General features: G+C 38.0%; 1 protein-coding gene across 1 annotated transcript in view; it reads left to right on the plus strand.

The window, feature by feature from the left end:
- Positions 1-6252, plus strand: part of SGPP1 (sphingosine-1-phosphate phosphatase 1) — a 20005-nt gene that overhangs the window by 9190 nt on the left and 4563 nt on the right. The gene's annotated exons all lie outside the window — the stretch shown is intronic.

A 6252-nucleotide genomic window follows, 5' to 3' on the forward strand; every position in this document is an offset into this window, starting at 1 on the left:
TAACTACATTAGCCAATGGGCTTATCTTCTGAAGCAGTTTAGATCACTAAATGTGACAGCACTCTCCTCCCTATGTTCTTGTCTGCCAACGTTTTATATGCGAATCCTATCATCAGTGACTGTCTTTCTGCATCACTGATGATAATGGCGACCTTAATAAGCATGGCTTCTAAACCTGCAGTAGAGTGTGTTTATTCTGTAATGGTTTGTTTGACTGACACACCTGAAAGTATTTTTCAATTTTCATTTACTTAGTGCTCTCCTGACTCTCCATAGTACCAGTTGTGCAAGAATGTCATGTGGTACCGTGTCAAACATTTCCAGAAATTTTCCATCCGCACCATTAATTTTATCAACCAAAGCTGATTAATCAAATGAGATGGGTTTGACAGGATCTGCGTGGGATTTCAGGGAGATCTGCATCGTTCTGTGATTCTGATTGACCACTACTAAGTATTACCTCTAGAATTGTCTGTCTGCTCTTTTGTTTCAAAAGGCTAACTTCTCTCAGATCCTCACTGGGAATGGGGAATAACTGGTTGTCGGGGTTGGATGAATAGTCTAATCATGGCACTGCTATAGTGAGAATTTTACAGAAAGTGGGCAAATCCTAGTTTTAAGTGTCTGTCCTTGTTGAAAGGCTTGCATTGTCAGTAAGATTGATGTGATGATAAAACTGGAAGCTACATATAGGTGGCCATCTCTTATATACGAAGTCTCTCTGTAAGAGCAAGTACAGGCTCCTTTCAGAAAGAGATGCCTCATCTCCGAGAGAAGCCCAAATGGATTTTGGCTGAAATACTAAAATGTTGTGAAGAAACTTAGGCAGAGATTCGTACTTGTCTAACTGGCTTTCTTACATGTGTTCCTTAAAATAAACAATCAAAACCTCTTCTGACATGAGAAGCGTAGCTGAAGGGGTGATCTGAAAACCCAGAATTGCCCACACAGTGAAGAGCTCTTGAGAAAGAGATGGGAATTTGGAAGGTCAGCAGCGCTGGCCTTGTCTTGTGTATTTGAGTTGTAAGGTCTTCTTTTGTGGGCCATACTAATGCCTGTAGTTTTTTTGTAAAGGAAGCTGGAAAAAGTGGTGTGACCTGTTTGATTCAGATGCTCTTAAAAGTTTGAAAAGAGCACAGCCAGTTCTTACAAATTCCATTGGGGAATCTCTGCTAGAGGTATGCAGCAGCCTGTCCTATTAAACTCTGTTGATTGGCATTAAATATATTTTTCAGTTTTGCGTGAGCAAGTCTTCAAGTAATGTAAAGGATCTTGGGGGGAATATGTAAAAACAAATGCCGTAAGGTTAGACGCAGAGTTTTTGATGAAGAAAGGATTCAAAGGCAATAGTTTACTTCTCAAGCAATTTTTTTTTTCTTAGTGGACTGTACACATGTAAAGCACTCCTCATACTTTCAAATAAGGTGTGTTGATTAAACCTGAGAAAACTTCAGTTTGCAGAAAAACTATTTTTTTAGGTGTTGGGGGCATAAGCAGAGCAAACTGTAGGTGATTCTTGCTGGGTGTGTTCGGGGGGGATTTTTTTTTTCATGACTGCAAGGAAAAGAAGTAACAGGCTCTAATTCTTGTTGTAACTCTTTAATTTCTTTTCAGATGATGTGTAGCAGAAAATTAAACCTTTTAACTCCCTGCAGGGCTGGCATTGAAATCTTTATCTTGGAATTTAAAGAAGGGGTTATTGTAATGACATGTAGCACTCTCAAATTTTTATGCTTTCTTTATGTTAATGTTGGTGAGTGGAAAAAAAGGAAATAATTGATAGATGTAGCTTAACCAGTGTTATTTACCACTTGGCCTCTTTTGAAGGGACAGGTTTTTTGTCTGTTTATTTTTCCTAAAATGACTCATAAGTGATCTTTCCTTTTTAACCATCGTCTTCTCCCTTTTCTTCTGCTCCCTCTAGAAAGTCGTTTATATGCTGTGCTTTTTGTATTCATCTGGCCAACCAGTGTCTCAGTCATTCCTGTAAACATTGATTATAGCTTTTCATATGACTATTGCCAATACATAGCCCAAATATCTTATTAAAAGCATGATGCTGCAAGTGCTGCTTGGATTCTTTCAGTGAACACTGGCCCAAAATAATTGTCTCAAACTCAAGCTGAACTTCGGAGTTACCATATGATTAAAAAAAGATCATTGAGTAATACTGTAGAACACTGAAAATATTAGAAAATAAGTTTGGAATCCTTTGGATGCTGGAAACTTCTCCAGTGTAGAATGCGCTTTAAAAAAGTAAAGAAATGAGCATCTAGCATCTAGAGTGTGTTTTAAGAATGTTCCATTATGAAAGAAGGAATTTTCTGACCCAGGTCAAAGCTTTTAGTACAGATTGTTTCCTTACGAGCATGTTTAAACAATGGTTATGTTATTAAGACTCTTGGCAAAAAGTCAGATTAAGGGGAGGGAGGAGGATAGGCACTTGAGGGAAACGTTTTCTATGTGATCCAGTCAGAAGCTTGCAAGCCCGTTTCAGAGGATGTAATCAAATAAAATGGGAATTTCCCATTAAAAACATCGGGCATAAAATTCTCAGACTTACTGAGAGTAGTTTCAGTGCTGTTTTCCAAATACGACCAATTTAATTCCATTTAATTGATTAAAACAAGATTCTGGATATGAGAACAAAATTGAGGCCTGAGAGAAGATAAGTAGTCTACTCAATCAGCTTTATTCCTAGCTTTTTCTTTAACTTAATATGTGAATTTAAGAAATCAATTAACCTTTTTTATCCTCTTCTTTTTTTTTTTTTTTAAATAACGTGCTTGGTGATCTCTCCCTTAGTCATATACATCAAGACTGGAACACTTTTCTTAATGGATATGATGCCTTCAAAGAAACATATTCATTCAAACATTTAAAAGCCAAAATGTCAACAAAAGTATCTTTTTAATCTGTATGTTGCATTTGTCTCTATCTCCAGTCTTTGCCTTGCTGTCAATTCAATCCGCCTCCACTTTATCTTCTAATATTGTGTTTGTACTACATGCTTACGCATATTATCAAAGTTTTATTCTGGCCTTTGGAAAAATATTTGAGCAAGCTGGATATCAGTGATTTGATCTAATATGGAATATGGGGTACTTTTCTCAAGGAGAAAAATACCAGGTTAATGTTGGTTTTGAGTCAACATGTGATTTTGAAGTTCAGATTGAGTACTAGGCGAGTGTCTTTATTTTTGTATAAGGTTATGATTTTCAAATCGCAAGTTGTTTCTTTTTAATGTAGAAAAAAGAAAGCAGTATGGAGTTCAATAAATACTGCCCGTACTTAAAGTTGTTGAGGCGGCACGGTAGCTATGGAGGCATAATGGGTTTTTGAGGATATACATAGGATGGTCTTAATTGAGGGCATGGAGGCAGGGTTTGAGATGTTTGTCTCTAAAATGGGCTGTTCCTGAATATCTGGCTCTAAGTGACTCAGAGTGTGGTCAAGAATGAAGATATGTCAATTCTGTTATCAGAAAGAACAAGCTGAGAGAATGAAACCTGTTTTTTATCTATACCTCTGCCAGCTGTGACCTCTGACAGTCTTTCAGACCCCCGTCTGGAAGGAGATGTGATGCCGGTCTGCTTTCTGATGCCTAAATGAGTAAGAATAGCAATGAATTGGGGAAGAGGGTAGAAGTGAACTTGTGACCTTTAGTCCTTTGTGCCTCGGTAGGTCTGATTTGGCATGCGAGGAACACTGGGACTAAAATTGCTGGAATTCAGCAGTCTTGCTTTAATATCTTTCATCTAAGTAGAGACTGTCAGTGTGTCTGTATACAACTATATAATAAAGATCTAAAAGTTTATAAGTCAAAGGTAATTGAGAACTGCTAATTTTCAAATTTGTGAATGCAGTATTTCCCAAAATAAGAGACCCAAGCAAACATCCACAAAATAAGTGCTTATGGCTTTCTTTCATGAATGCTTGAGGTTAATTTATATTAAAGTTTTCACACTAATCTTTCATAAAATGTGCCTATTTTAAGTAGAAAACATAGTAAAAGCTGGTTTTTTTTTCTTTGAAGATTCATTTGCAATTGGAAGAGAAGCTTTGTGAAATCCAGTATTTATTGTAAAGCAGGGCTGATAACAAATGTTAATACTCTTACGGCACTATACTAATTGAAGATGTTCTGGTATTTGGGGGGATTTCATATGCCTAAGCAGTGGGAGGTTATGGATACTTACAACCATGGTATAACCAATGTATATATGCAAAATACATACAGGCAGTCATTTTCTAGATGAAACAACATTTAGAAAATGCTTGCTAGTACCTCAGTATTGCATTATTTTCAGACAATAATTTGGAAGTAAATTTATAGCATCAGCTTTTTTATAAGGATCAAGGCAATGTCCCCTGTTGGTGTGACGACTTGGCATGCTCTGAGCAGTCGTCTTGCTGAGCTGCAAGGTGTGTGGGAGTGTTCATATTCTCCTTTAGTCACCTTGTACACTTATCCCTACACATGAGGACAAAATACATGGTTGCCTTATCACCTCAAGGCAGATTTGAAGCAGGTGCTACCAGTTCAGTGTTCTAGGAATTCTTGAACCCAATGGCTGCTTTTAAAAGGTATGAGTGAAAACAGGCCAAGGAGGAGGCAGGGTATTGTGCGTTATTTGTGTTGAAGTAGGGGGTTCGTTTTGCTTGGTATCTGCTAGTGTCTAAGGGGGCCAGTGAACTATGGAGCCCCAAAGGGTACATACAGCTTTGTGATGCATCTGCAGGTTCTGGGGTTGTGGGAAGAAAATCATATCTGTTACGTGGGCAATGCACGGAGGTATGGATATAACATTGGAAAAAAACAGGACAGATGAAGGTTAAAACCTTCTTTAAGTCAAATTTTATTCCTGTACCTTAGACATAAAGATGTCTTTACGTTTGAAGCTTCCTTATCAGTCAGTAAAATAACTACCAAGTTTAGATAAACTGACTGCTGTCCAAGTGTGCTGGTTACATAAAGGTGGGAGCATAGAGGAGAATGTTTTGTGTGGGAACTAATCACAAAAACTGGCTTAACTGTTGTATTGTGGAATATTATTCCAGAGGAAATTAGAATAATTGTTTCAATCTTCTGCTTTTTTTATAGTGGACTGGATACAGTACAGCTATGTATACTGTAGTGAATAAGCTCTCTTGGGTGGAAAGAAACTGGGTTTAGGACTTCTGTGATTATTATTATCATGTGTTAAAAATACCATAAATCAGCATGTGCCTAATACTGCAGACATATTTGTGGGCAGGTCATGCTAAAGCCATTTCAGTAAAAATAATTTGTCTGGGTTTAAGTTAAAAATTCTTTGTTACTTAGGAATATATGAATTGGGGTTAAATGTATAATTGGCTTTTTATTGGGGACACAATAGGGAGGTGTTTGAGCTCTTGGATACAGATGCTTTGCTACAGAGGAACTAAGCTAGCCAGTGTTTTCAGATGTTTTAAAGGGTATCTATTCTCAACACTATTAAAAACAGAATTAGAGTGATATATGAGAGAGCCAAGTATTATCTCTAAAATCTTCTTCAAAGTTGGCGTTTGACACAGTTTCTTTCTTCCCCAAACACCCCTCCCTTGAAAGTTCCTAACTAAGAGCAAGCATTTCCTTTCGCTTCCAGAATTTATCCTACTCTCCCTGCTGTTTATGACAAGCTGCCCAGGACTCTTAAAACAAGACTCTTCCCATATACCTTTTCCTTCATACTCCTTATTCTTAGGGTCTTGTTGTCTAGCCGCTCTAACCTCTTCTCCCCCACAATCCCGACTTCTTACCCACAGTATCATTAGCTGCTATAGCCTGCAGAGCCTGGCACTTCATGGGTCTTCCTGCTAAAGGTCCAGCTTCTGTTTCTGTCAGGTATTTCAGAAACGCAGGAAAAGTCTTTATTAAAGAAAAGCCTTACCCCTGACTGCAGCCTGAAAGCACAAAAGATGTGTGCCAGGAAACAAGAATGGACATATGGTATCAAGTGATAGGTAGAATCGTTTGAAACTTTTGACATGTGCGTGAACACATGCAAGCTCATTCAACCACCAAGTAATTGTGATGCTATTACATTTTCTGGTCAAGAGGTTCGCATTGCTTCTGGAGGTAGTAAATCTTCCCTTGCTAGTCTCTGACAAACAAGAAGCCTGTCTTCCCAGGCTTTCATCGTGTGGAGTGTGTGAAGAGGTGCTAGAAGCTCCTCTTTACTTCAGAGGATGTAGGGTATACTTATCCCTGTGTATACAGCATTTCTG

This window comes from Pygoscelis adeliae, unplaced genomic scaffold, assembly GCF_000699105.1.
Source record: "Pygoscelis adeliae isolate BGI_AS28 unplaced genomic scaffold, ASM69910v1 Scaffold179, whole genome shotgun sequence".
In the NCBI taxonomy this organism is placed as follows: domain Eukaryota; kingdom Metazoa; phylum Chordata; class Aves; order Sphenisciformes; family Spheniscidae; genus Pygoscelis; species Pygoscelis adeliae.